The 14368-nt window shown below is 43.4% G+C and overlaps 1 pseudogene; it reads right to left on the reverse strand.

Annotated features, from left to right (window-relative positions):
• Nucleotides 1–2201: 2201 nt before the first annotated feature.
• Nucleotides 2202–4521, reverse strand: LOC125536855 (annotated as a pseudogene).
• Between the last annotated feature and the right edge of the window lie 9847 nt (nt 4522–14368).

The raw sequence follows: 14368 nt of genomic DNA on the forward strand, positions 1-14368 counted from the left end.
GTCTCATCATAGTCAACCCCTTGAACTTCTCGAAAACCTTTTGCGACAAGTCGAGTTTTGTAGATGGTGACATTACCATCAGCGTCTATCTTCTTATTGAAGATCTATTTATTCTCAATGGCTTGCCAATCATCGGGCAAATCCACCAAAGTCTACACTTTGTTCTCATACATGGATCGTACCTCAGATTTCATGGCCTCAAGCCATTTATGAGAATCTGGGCTCATCATAGCTTCTTCATAGTTTGTAGGTTCGCCATAGTCAAGTAACATGACTTCCAGGACAAGATTACCGTACCACTCTGGTGCGGAACGTGCTCTGTTCGATCTACGAGGTCCAGTAGTAACTTGATCTGAAGTTTCATGATCATCATCATTAGCTTCCTCTCTAGTTGGTGTAGGCATCATGGGAACGAATTTCTCAGATGTGCTACTTTCCAAATTGAGAGAAGGTACAATTACCTCATCAAGTTCTGCTTTCCTCCCACTCACTTCTTTCGAGAGAAACTCCTCTAGAAATGTTCCATTCTTGGCAACAAAGATCTTGCCTTCAGATCTGTGGTAGAAGGTGTACCCAATTGTTTCCTTAGGGTATCCTATGAAGACGCACTTCTCCGATTTGGGTTCGAGCTTATCAGGCTGAAGCCTTTGGACATAAGTGTCGCAACCCCAAACTTTAAGAAATGATAGCTTAGGTTTCTTGCCAAACCATAGTTCATATGGTGTCATCTCAATGGATTTAGATGGTGCCCTATTTAATATGAATGTGTCTGTCTCTAATGCATAACACCAAAACGATAGTGGTAAATCGGTAAGGGACATCATATAACGCACCATATTCAATAAAGTACGGTTAACACGTCCAGACACACCATTACGCTGTGGTGTTCCAGGTGGCATGAGTTGTGAAACAATTCCACGTTGTTTTAAATGAAAGCCATATTCATAACTCAAATATTCGCCTCTGCGATCAGATCGTAGAAACTTTATTTTCTTGTTACGATGATTCTCCACTTCACTCTGAAATTCTTTGACTTTTTAAATGTTTCGAACTTGTGTTTCATCAAGTAGATATACCCATACCTACTCAAATCATCTGTGAAGGTTAGAAAATAATGATACCCGCCCCATGCTTCAACACTCATCGGACCGCATTCATCGGTATGTATTATTTCCAATAAGTCATTAGCTCACTCCATTGTTCCAAAGAATGGAGTTTTAGTCAACTTGCCCATGAGGCATGATTCGCAAGTATCAAATGATTCATAATCAAGTGATTTCAAAAGTCCATCTGCATGGAGTTTCTTCATGCACTTTACACCAGTATGACCTAAATGGCAGTGCCACAAGTATGTTGCACTATCATTATCAACTTCGCATTTTTTGGCATCAATATTATGAATATGTGTATCACTACGATCGAGTCAATAAACCATTCACATTGGGTGTATGACGATAGAAGGTTTTACTCATGTAAACAGAACAACAATTATTCTCTGACTTAAATGAATAAACGTATTGCAATAAACATGATCTAATCATATTCATGCTCAAGGCAAACACCAAATAACATTTATTTAAGTTCAACACTAACCCCGAAGGTAGAGGGAGTGTGCAATGGTGATGATATCAACCTTGGAATCATTTCCAACACACATCGTCACCTCGCTTTGAACTAGTCTCTACAACTCCTGTTTTGAGTTACTAATCTTAGCAACTGAACCGATATCAAATACCCAAGGGTAATTTTGAACACTAGTAAAATACACATCAATAACATGTATGTCAAATATATCTTTGTTCACTTTGCCATCCTTCTTATCCGCCAAGTATTTGGGGCAGTTCCACTTCCAGTGACCATTTTCTTTACGGTAGAAGCACTCAGTTTCAGGTTTGGGTCCAACTTTGGGCTTCTTCACGAGAGTAGCAACTTGCTTGCCATTCTTCTTGAAGTTCCCTTTCTTTTCCTTGCCCTTTTTCTTGAAACTAGTGGTCTTGTTAAACCATCAACACTTGATGCTCTTGCTTGATTTCTACCTTCACCAATTTCAGCATCGTGAAGAGCTTAGGAATCGTTTTTTTCATCCCTTGCATATTATAGTTCATCACGAAGTTCTAGTAGCTTGGTGATAGTGACTAGAGAACTCTGTCAATCACTATCTTATCTGTAAGATTAACTCCCACTTGATTCAAGCGATTGCACTACCCAGGCATTCTAAGAACATGCTCATTGGCTGATCTATTCTCGTCCATCTTGTAGGCAAAGTACTTGTCAAGGGTCTCATACCTCTAAAACACGGGCATAAGTCTAAAATACCAATTCCAGCTCTTGGAACATCTCATAAGTTCCATGGTGTTCAAAACGTTTTTGAAATCCCGGTTCTAAGCCGTAAAGCATGGGGCACTAAACTATTATGTAGTCATCATATCGAGCTTGCCAAACATTCATAACGCCTGCATTTGCTCCTGCAATAGGTCTGTCACCTAGCGGTGCATCAAGAACATAATTCTTCTGTGCAGCAATGAGGATAATCCTCAGATCACGGACCCAGCCCGCATCATTGCTACTATCCTCTTTCAATTTAGTTTTCTCTAGGAACATATCAGAAATATATAGGCGCTATATCACGAGCTATTGATCTACAACATAGATATGCAAAACTATTAAGACTAAGTTCGTGATAAATTAAGTTCAATTAATCAAATTACTAATGAACTTCCACTTAAATAAACATCCCTCAAATTTATCTAAGTGATACATGATCCAAATCAACTAACCCATGTCCGATCATCACGTGAGATGGGGTAGTCATCAATGGTGAACATCTTTATGTTGATCATATCTACTATATGACTCATGTTCGACCTTTCGGTCTCCAGTGTTTCGACACCATGTCTGTACATGCTAGGCTCATCAAGTTTAACCCAAGTATTCTGCATGTGCAAAACTATCTTACACCCGTTGTATGTGGACGTAGAGTCTATCACACCCGATCATCATGTGGTGTCTCCAAATGATGAACTATAGCAACGGTGCATACTCAGGGAGAACACTTTTTTCTTGAAATTAAGTGAAGGGATCATCTTAGAATGCTACCGCCGTTCTAAGCAAAATAAGATGCATAAAAGATAAACATCACATGCAATCAAAACATGTGACATGATATGGCCATCATCTTATGATTTTGATCTCCATCTCCAAAGCATCATCATGATCTTTATCGTCACCGGCTTGACACCTTGATCTCCATCCTAGCGTCGTTGTGTTAAGGTGGTCACGCCAACTATTGCTTCTACAACTATCGCTAACGCATCTTTATTACCTAATATTAAAGGATGGAGGCTTTCGTAGTTCTCCATACGTCATCCTATTGTGTCCGTTGATTTTATGTTAATCATAGAGATTGATGGACGAGATTTAAAAGTAGATCTATCCCAGCGATCGATCTGATTTGGTCGGTCTAGCGATCGATTCGTTTTTTAGGAACCCTAGAGATGGATCTTTCATTAGCCCAGGCTAACTCGATCTAATGGACCAGCCCAAGCCCAACTAGCGTTCTAATTGGATCTCCCACGTTACGCTAGATGCATTTCCCAAAAAAAGACGTTCCACTCGATGGGATAAAAAGATAGAAACGACGACATACGCCACCATGGCGAGGCGGCGAGCTCCTTGACAGCATTCTCGGAGTCACGACATAACCCTCACCCTTGGCCTCGTGGAACTCCAGCTCGGCGTCCCACCCGCACGCCTTGATCCCCTCCGCGTACGCGCGCACCCTCTCCACGAACTAGCAGTGCTCCGTTGTGTTGACCAGCACACAACCGCTCCCAAGCTGCCTCCACTCCCCCGGAGGCGCCACCTGGTTGATGTACGGGCGGTCAAAGCCGAACTTGCCACTGCAGATGACCTCTCATGCGCGATCGAAGAAGCCGCGGTACCCAGCGTCGGTGGGCTTCCCGCCCACCAGCTCTTTCCCCAGAAGTAAGGGTTCAGGAGTGCCACACTGCTGACCTTGTCGCCGTAGCCACCCATGCGCTCCTTCCCTAGCCGTATCGTCGTGGCGTGCACCATGTTGGCTCCGGTGTTGTCGCCCTTGAGGACGACACGGGAGGCATCGCCGTGCGCGGCGAACCAGGGCTCGGCGCCGTTGTATGCGGCTGGAATGTGGTACTCCGGGGCAAGACGGTAGTCGACTGAGAGGACGACGGCGAGGACGGCTGCGGCGAGGGAGGTACAGTACCTGTGGTAGAGCGGAGACGCGACGGTGTGGACGAAGAACGCGCCACCGTGGAAGAAGATGACTACGGGGAACTTCTTGTCGGGCTCCGAAGCGACGGTGAAGGGGAGGTAGATGCGGGCATGGATGTTGGCCACAGGGTCAAGGATGACGTCCTTGGAAGCGATGCCGTTGGCGGGGTCCCCGGAGGGGGAGGGCGGCACGGTCTCGACGTCGTTGAAGCGCTCGACACGGCCGCCGCCGATCAGATACGCGAGAGGCTCTCGCAGAGAGCTGTTCATAAGGGTGCAGGGGGTGTTGTACATACAGATACAGGATGGACAGCAGGATTGGGAGCGTCCAGATCGAGAGCCTGACTACGTTTCCCGCCACCGTGGGCAAGTAGACAAGCAGCTAGATGGATATGTCATATACTCATATATGCCTTCCGGCCGGAAGGAATCAATCGATGCAGAGCTTGTGATCCGGCGGAACCAATCAGTAAGTGCTCAGATCTTCTCTCCAATAATGTGATAGGTAGAATATTAGTTCACGCATGCAGAAACTCTCCGTGATATGTTTTATCTGAAGCCACAATACATCCAAACATAGTTTGTTCGCAGGAGTGCGGACCATCTAACAGAGAGCTAACAAATTGTCCACCAACGTGGAAACTTCATCAATGTAGTACAGTGTGCGTGTGCATTCACATTTTACACTGCATGCTTGTGCTCATATATCAGCATGTGTAGACAATACACGGCCGTGTAAAAGAAAATTGTGTGTTTGCCATGGAAGAGTGATTTCATGCTGCTAAGGTAAACTCTAATTCATGCAAGTTTATCTAGAGCTTGGGTGTCTGATTCACTAAACTTAATTGTAAATTTGGGATAAAACTTACTATTTCCGCACTCCTTATCTATACCTACCTACTAATAGAGTAATTTATACATGTAATTTGACCAGAAAAATGATTAGTTTCCAACCGTGCTATTAGTCGTTTATGTTAACTAAAAACTACCCCTCACTTACAAAATAGTTTATTCATTTATAAAATGTTCATGCATTTCAAAAATATGTTCGTTAAATACAAAAATTGTTCGTGAGTTTCAAAAATTCTTCTTTCCAAATTGTTCGTCGATTCTAGAAATGTTCACTGATTTGAGAAAATTGTTTAGAAAAATGATCGCAATTGTTAGAAAAAATGTTTGCAAACAGTATAAAATGTCCGTGAATCCAATTTTTTCTTAATTTAAAAAAATGTTTGAAAATTTATAAAAGTGTACATGAATTTGAAAAATGTTCACAATTTCAAATATGTTCATGGTTTTAAAAAGTTTTCATGATTTAAAATTGTTCATGATTTTAAGAAATTGTGAGTGATAGTGTATCTCGGTGATGCACTAAAATGTGGTCAAAGCGATTGGAGATTATGATATTTTTCCCCGTTGCAACGCACAGGCCCTTTTCCTAGTAGTGATAAAGTAAATAAATTACATGGTGCTTGCACTTCATACAATAAAGAGACAACCCTAAGGCTCCTGTCGGTTGTCGATATTACAAAACATGATCATCTCATACATCAACATATATCAAATCATATCTTGACCATATCACATCACATCATGCCCTGCAAAAACAAGTTAGATGTCCTCTACTTTGTTGTTGCAAGTTTTACGTGGCTGCTACGGGCTTCTAGCAAGAACCGTTCTTACGTAGACAAAAACCACAACGGTGTTTCATCAAGTTTGTTGTTGATGTAGAAGCGTTTAACAAAGCGGTTGATGTAGTCGAACTTCTTCGTGCTCCAACCAATCAAGTACCGAACATACGACACCTCCGCGTTCTGCACACGTTCAGCTCGGTGACGTCCTCCGCATTCTTGATCCAGCAAGATGGCGAGGTAGTAGATGAGATCCAGCAACACGACGGTGTGGTAATGATGATGGTGAAGTGATCTCCGCAGGACTTCGCCTAAGCACTATGAAAATGTGACCGGGGGTGTAAACGGTGGAAGGGGCACCGCACACGGCTAGGCAATTGTCTGTTGTGTGCCAGGCGCCCCCCTCCCACATATATATAGGTGGGAGGGAGGGAGGAGCATCCAAAGGAGGCGCCCAAGTAGGAGGAATCCTACTTGGGGTCCCTCCCAAGCCGCACTCCCCTTTCCTTATTTGGAGTGCGGGGAAAGGCAGGGGAGGGTGGCGCCCCCCCCCTTTCCTTTCTCCCATGAGAGGGAAAGGCAGGAGGGGCTAGCCCTCCCCCTTTTCCTTCCCTAGGGCTGGGCAACCAAGGGAGGGGACGCACCAACCCCCTTGTCGGCTGGTCTGTCCCCTCCTTTGGCCCATAAGGCCCATAACTTGTCGGGGGGTGCCCAGAACCCCTTCCGTTGACCCGATTCCTTCCCAGTACGTCCCGAAACAGTTGTGTCCAAATAACATTGTCCTATATATCAATCTTTACCTCTCGACCATTTCGAGACTCCTCTTCATGTCCGTGATCTCATCTGGGACTCCGAACAACATTCAGTTACCAAATCATATAACTCATATAACACTATATCATCAACGAACGTTAAGCGTGCGGACCCTACGGGTTCGAGAACTATGTAGACATGACCGAGAAACCTCTCCGGTCAATAACAATATCGGAACCTAGATTCCCATATTGGCTCCTACATATTCTACGAAGATCTTTATCGGTCGAACTGTTATGACAACATACATTATTCCCTTTGTCTATCAGTATGTTACTTGCCCGAGATTCGATCGTCGGTATCTTCATACCTAGTTCAATCTCGTTACCGGCAAGTATCTTTAATCATTCTGTCATACATCACCTCGTGACCAACTCCTTAGTCATTTTCTTGCAAGCTTATGATGTGTATTACCGAGAGGGCCCAGAGATACCTCTCCGATACTCGGAGTGACAAATCCAAATCTTGATCTATACCAACTCTACAAACACCTTCGGAGATACCTGTAGAGCATCTTTATGACCACTCAATTACGTTGTGACGTTTGCGAGCACACATGGTATTCCTCCGGTATCCGGGAGTTGCATAATCTCATAGTCGAAGGAATATGTATTTGACATGAAGAAAGCAATAGCAATAAACTGAACGATCAATATGCTAAGCTAATGGATGGGTCTTGTCCATCACATCATTCTCCTAATGATGTGATCCCGTTATCAAATGACAACACATGTCTATGGTTAGGAAACCTTGACCATCTTTGATCAACGAGCTAGTCTAGTAGAGGCTTACTAGGGATATGATATTTGTTTATGTATTCACACATGTATTTAAGTTTTCGATCAATACAATTCTAGCATGAATAACAAACATTTATCATGATTTAGGAAATATAATAATAACCAATTTATTATTGCCTCTAGGGCATATTTCCATTATATTCACCCCCGACGCCTCCAGCTGGCCCCGGCGGAGGCGACGGAGTAGGAGTCCATCATCGTATCCATCCAGTTGGAGGCGGAGGCCAACCGCCGCTTCCTCCACCAACGAAAGGTGGAGATCGACTAGCTTTTCACCGATCTAGAGGTGGAGGCCGACGCAATGGCAGAGGCTGACACGAAGGCGGAGGAGAAGTCGGAGGAGCGGGAGTTACGGCTGCCGACCATGTACCTGGAGCCCGTGGACATCTCCGACGACAACGAGTAGTGTAGGCTAGGTTATAGTTGATCTACATAGTACATAGGTTTTTATTTTGCATGATTTCTGGATGTAACATTTGAAATATGAGGTATTCAGATGGAGAGAAAGAAATCTTAGGGCTACCCAGTTACTGCCCGCTGACGCGCCCAGACACATTCCCAGGCGTTTGAGGGCTCGAATTTGGTGTCTGCGGGTGTAGGTGCTCTTATTTGAGGACAAAGGCAATGCATCCATAGTGCAAAGTATCATAAAACTAGTATCATACTAGATGGTTGTATTTATTAGGTTGTGACTCATTTTGCTTAGGGTTGCGTTACAAACAGATCTATCCTCATTAACTACTTGCAATATAAATAAACTTGTATTAGGGTGCGTTATGTTACTCAGAGCATGGTTAGAGCAAGTACAATAGAGCTGAGCCAGGTGGCTATAAGAAATAAACTAGTATATTCTTACTTAGTTGGAGGAAAGAAAATAGGAGAGACAAGGTAAGCGGGCTCTTGGTGAAGAGCCAGCTCTAGCACGTGCTCCTAGGCACTTTGTGAGAGTGAAAGATGAGTCATATAATAAAAAAGTAGTACACTCTTCTAATTAACTATTTTACATATTGGCTATAAGATGGGCTATAGATGACATGGCAATGGCTTATAGCCAACAGTTCTATACTATTAACCATGCTCTTAATAATATAGGCAGCTACCAGCTCATGTCATGTCACCAAGAGTTAGCATTATTAATTACTCACATAATAGAGTTGGCTATAAGTTCATATTTATTTTACTTTCTCTATGTCTTCTTATTAAATGATTTTACCTAGGAGCATGCGTAGAGGAAGGTTCTTGCATTAGAGTAAATACATAGGGGTTTACAGCCCGCTTAAATGTCATTTTTGTGAGTGCGGAGAAGAGATGTGAAAACGTAAGGGGGTGGGCTCTCATGCAAGAGCCTAATTATATGCATATTCCTAGGCACATACAATTAATGTGAAGAAAGAGAAAGAGAGAGAATAGAAAAATATACTAATGTATAGCCTACATTATAGCACAGACTATTGTATGAGTGAATATAAATGATGGCTATATATAACATGGCAGTTTTATATAGCCAATAGTTAGCTATAGGATAACCCACAAGTATAGGGGATCGCAACAGTTTTCGAGGGTAGAGTATTCAACCCAAATTTATTGATTCGACACAAGGGGAGACAAAGATGAAGGAAATATGCCCTAGAGGCAATAATAAAGTTATTATTTATTTCCTTATATATCATGATAAAAGTTTATTATTCATGCTAGAATTGTATTAACCCGAAACATAATACATGTGTGAATACATAGACAAATAGAGTGTGACTAGTATGCCTCTACTAGACTAGCTTGTTAATCAAAGATGGTTATGTTTCCTAACCATGGACAAAGAGTTGTCATTTGATTAACAGGATCACATCATTAGATGAATGATCTGATTCACATGACCCATTCCTTTAGCTTAGCACCCGATCGTTTAGTATGTTGCTATTGCTTTCTTCATAACTTATACATGTTCCTATGACTATGAGATTATGCAACTCCTGTTTGCCGGAGGAACACTTTGTGTGCTACCAAACGTCACAACGTAACTGGGTGATTATAAAGGAGCACTACAGGTGTCTCCAAAGGTACGTGTTGGGTTGGCGTATTTCGAGATTAGGATTTGTCACTCTGATTGTTGGAGAGGTATCTCTGGGCCCTCTCGGTAATGCACATCACTTAAGCCTTGCAAGCATTGCAACTAATGATTTAGTTGCGGGATGATGTATTACAGAACGAGTAAAGAGACTTGTTGGTAACAAGATTGAACTAGGTATGGGATACCGACGATCGAATCTCGGGCAAGTAACATACCGATGACAAAGGGAACACGTATGTTGTTATGCGGTCTGACCGATAAAAGATCTTCGTAGAATATGTAGGAGCCAATATGAGCATCCAGGTTCCGCTATTGGTTATTGACCGGAGACGTGTCTCGGTCATGTCTACATTGTTCTCGAACCTGTAGGGTCCGCACGCTTAAGGTTACGATGACAGTTATATTATGAGTTTATGCATTTTGATGTACCGAAGGTTGTTCGGAGTCCCGGATGTGATCACGGACATGACGAGGAGTCTCGAAATGGTCGAGACATAAAGATTGATATATTGGAAGCCTATGTTTGGATATCGGAAGTGTTCCGGGTGAAATCGGGATTTTACCGGAATACCGGGAGGTTACCGGAACCCCCCGGGAGGTATATGGGCCTTAGTGGGCCTTAGTGGAAGAAGAGAAGAGGCAGCCAGGGCTGGGCCGCGCGCCCCTCCACCCCTAGTCCGAATAGGACAAGGAGAGAGGGGGCCGGCGCCCCCCTCCTTCTCTCTCTCTCTCTTTTCCCACCCCACGAATCCTATTCCAACTAGGAAAGGGGGGGAGTCCTACTCCCAAAGGGAGTAGGACTCCTCCTGGCGCGCCTCTCCTGGCCGGCCGGCCCCCCTCCCTTGAACCTTTATATGCGGAGGTAGGGGCACCCCCTAGAGACAAGTTGATCCACGTGATCATATTCTTAGCCGTGTGCGGTGCCCCCTTCCACCATAGCCCTCGATAATATTGTAGTGGTGCTTAGGCGAAGCCCTGCGACGGTAGTACATCAAGATCATCACCACGCCGTCGTGCTGACGGAACTCTTCCCCGACACTTTGCTGGATCGGAGTCCGGGGATCGTCATCGAGCTGAACGTGTGCTAGAACTCGGAGGTGCCGTAGTTTCGGTGCTTGATCGGTCGGGCCGTGGAGACATACGACTACATCAACCAAACGCTTCCGTTGTCGATCTACAAGGGTACGTAGATCATACTCTCCCCTCTCGTTGCTATGCATCACCATGATTTTGCGTGTGCGTAGGAAATTTTTTGAAATTACTATGTTCCCCATCAGTGGCATCCGAGCCTAGGTTTTATATGTTGATGTTATTTGCACGAGTAGAACACAAGTGAGTTGTGGGCGATATAAGTCATACTGCTTACCAGCATGTCATACTTTGGTTCGGCGGTATTGTTGGACGAAGCGGCCCGGACCGACATTACGCATACGCTTACGCGAGACCGGTTCTCCCGACGTGCTTTGCACATAGGTGGCTTGCGGGTGACAGTTTCTCCAACTTTAGTTGAACCAAGTGTGGCTACGTCCGGTCCTTGCGAAGGTTAAAACAGCACCAACTTGACGAACTATTGTTGTGGTTTTGATGCGTAGGTAAGATTGGTTCTTGCTTAAAGCCCGTAGCAGCCACGTAAAACATGCAACAACAAAGTAGAGGACGTCTAACTTGTTTTTGCAGGGCATGTTGTGATGTGATATGGTCAAGACATGATGCTAAATTTTATTGATGATCATGTTTTGTAACCGAGTTATCGGCAACTGGCAGGAGCCATATGGTTGTCGCTTTATTGTATGCAATGCAATCGCGCTGTAATGCTTTACTTTATCACTAAGCGGTAGCGATAGTCGTGGAAGCATAAGATTGGCGAGACGACAACGATACTACGATGGAGATCAAGGTGTCGCGCCGGTGAGGATGGTGATCACGACGGTGCTTCAGAGATGGAGATCACAAGCACAAGATGATGATGGCCATATCATATCACTTATATTGATTGCATGTGATGTTTATCTTTTATGCATCTTATCTTGCTTTGATTGACGGTAGCATTATAAGATGATCTCTCACTAAATTTCAAGATAAAAGTGTTCTCCCTGAGTATGCACCGTTGCCAAAGTTCGTCGTGCCCAGACACCACGTGATGATCGGGTGTGATAAGCTCTACGTCCATCTACAACGGGTGCAAGCCAGTTTTGCACACGCAGAATACTTTGGTTAAACTTGACGAGCCTAGCATATGCAGATATGGCCTCGGAACAGTGAGATCAAAAGATCGAGCGTGAATCATATAGTAGATATGATCAACATAGCGATGTTCACCATTGAAAACTACTCCATTTCACGTGATGATCAGTTATGGTTTAGTTGATTTGGATCACGTGATCACTTAGATGATTAGAGGGATGTCTATCTAAGTGGGAGTTTAAGTAGTATGATTAATTGAACCTAAATTTATCATGAACTTAGTACCTGATAGTATCTTGCTTGTTTATGTATGATTGTAGATTAATGGCCCGTGCTGTTGTTCCGTTGAATTTTAATGCGTTCCTTGAGAAAGCAAAGTTGAAAGATGATGGTAGCAATTACACGGCCTGGGTCCGTAACTTGAGGATTATCCTCATTGCTGCACAGAAGAATTACGTCCTGGAAGCACCACTAGGTGCCAGGCCTGCTGCTGGAGCAACACCAGATGTTGTGAACGTCTGGCAGAGCAAAGCTGATGACTACTCGATAGTTCAGTGTGCCATGCTTTACGGCTTAGAATCGGGACTTCAACGACGTTTTGAACGTCATGGAGCATATGAGATGTTCCAGGAGTTGAAGTTAATATTTCAAGCAAATGCCCGGATTGAGAGATATGAAGCCTCCAATAAATTCTATAGCTGCAAGATCGAGGAGAACAGTTTTGTCAGTGAGCATATAATCAAAATGTCTGGGTATAATAATCACTTGATTCAGATGGGAGTTAATCTTCCAGATGATTGTGTCATTGACAGAATTCTCCAATCACTGCCACCAAGCTACAAGAGCTTTGTGATGAACTATAATATGCAAGGGATGAATAACACTATTCCCGAGCTCTTCGCAATGCTGAAAGCTGCGGAGGTAGAAATCAAGAAGGAGCATCAAGTGTTGATGGTCAACAAGACCACTAGTTTCAAGAAAAAGGGCAAAGGGAAGAAGAAGGGGAACTTCAAGAAGAAAAGCAAGCAAGTTGCTGATCAGGAGAAGAAACCCAAATCTGGACCTAAGCCTGAAACTGAGTGCTTCTACTGCAAGCAGACTGGTCACTGGAAGCGAAACTGCCCCAAGTATTTGGCGGATAAGAAGGATGGCAAGGTGAACAAAGGTATATGTGATATACATGTTATTGATGTGTACCTTACTAGAGCTCGCAGTAGCACCTGGGTATTTGATACTGGTTCTGTTGCTAATATTTGCAACTCAAAACAGGAACTACGGATTAAGCGAACACTGGCAAAGGACGAGGTGACGATGCGCGTGGGAAATGGTTCTAAAGTCGATGTGATCGCGGTCGGCACGCTACCTCTACATCTACCTTCGGGATTAATATTAGAGCTAAATAATTGTTATTTGGTGCCAGCGTTGAGCATGAACATTATATCTGGATCTTGTTTAATGCAAGACGGTTATTCATTTAAATCAGAGAATAATGGTTGTTCTGTTTATATGAGTAATATCTTTGATGGTCATGCACCTTTGAAGAGTGGTCTATTTTTGATGAATCTCGATAGTAGTAACACACATATTCATAATGTTGAAGCCAAAAGATGCAGAGTTAATAATGATAGTGCAACTTATTTGTGGCACTGCCGTTTAGGTCATATCGGTGTAAAGCGCATGAAGAAACTCCATACCGATGGACTTTTGGAACCTCTTGATTATGAATCACTTGGTACTTGCGAACCGTGCCTTATGGGCAAGATGACTAAAACACCGTTCTCCGGTACAATGGAGAGAGCAACAGATTTGTTAGAAATCATACATACAGATGTATGTGGTCCGATGAATGTTGAGGCTCGTGGCGGATATCGTTATTTTCTCACCTTCACAGATGATTTAAGTAGATATGGGTATATCTACTTAATGAAGCATAAGTCTGGAACATTTGAAAAGTTCAAAGAATTTCAGAGTGAAGTTGAAAATCATCGTAACAAGAAAATAAAGTTTCTGCGATCTGATCGTGGAGGAGAATATTTGAGTTACGAGTTTGGTCTACATCTGAAAAAATGCGGAATAGTTACGCAACTCACGCCACCCAGAACACCTCAGCGTAATGGTGTGTCCGAACATCGTAATCGTACTTTACTTGATATGGTGAGATCTATGATGTCTCTTAAAAATTTACTCCTATCATTTTGGGGTTATGCTTTACAGACGGCCGCATTCACGTTAAATAGGGCACCATCAAAATCCGTTGAGACGACACCTTATGAACTGTGGTTTGGCAAGAAACCAAAGTTGTCGTTTCTTGAAGTTTGGGGTTGTGATGCTTATGTGAAAAAGCTTCAACCTGATAAGCTCAAACCCAAATCGGAGAAATGTGTCTTCATAGGGTACCCAAAGGAGACTGTTGGGTACACCTTCTATCACAGATCCGAAGGCAAGACATTCGTTGCTAAGAATGGATCCTTTCTAGAGAAGGAGTTTCTCTCGAAAGAAGTGAGTGGGAGGAAAGTAGAACTTGACGAGGTAACTATACCTGCTCCCTTATTGGAAAGTGGTGCATCACAGAAAACTGTTCCTGTGACACCTACACCAATTAGTGAGGAAGCTAATGATAA

The sequence above is a fragment of the Triticum urartu genome, chromosome 2 (genome assembly GCF_003073215.2).
Source record: "Triticum urartu cultivar G1812 chromosome 2, Tu2.1, whole genome shotgun sequence".
In the NCBI taxonomy this organism is placed as follows: Eukaryota; Viridiplantae; Streptophyta; class Magnoliopsida; order Poales; family Poaceae; genus Triticum; species Triticum urartu.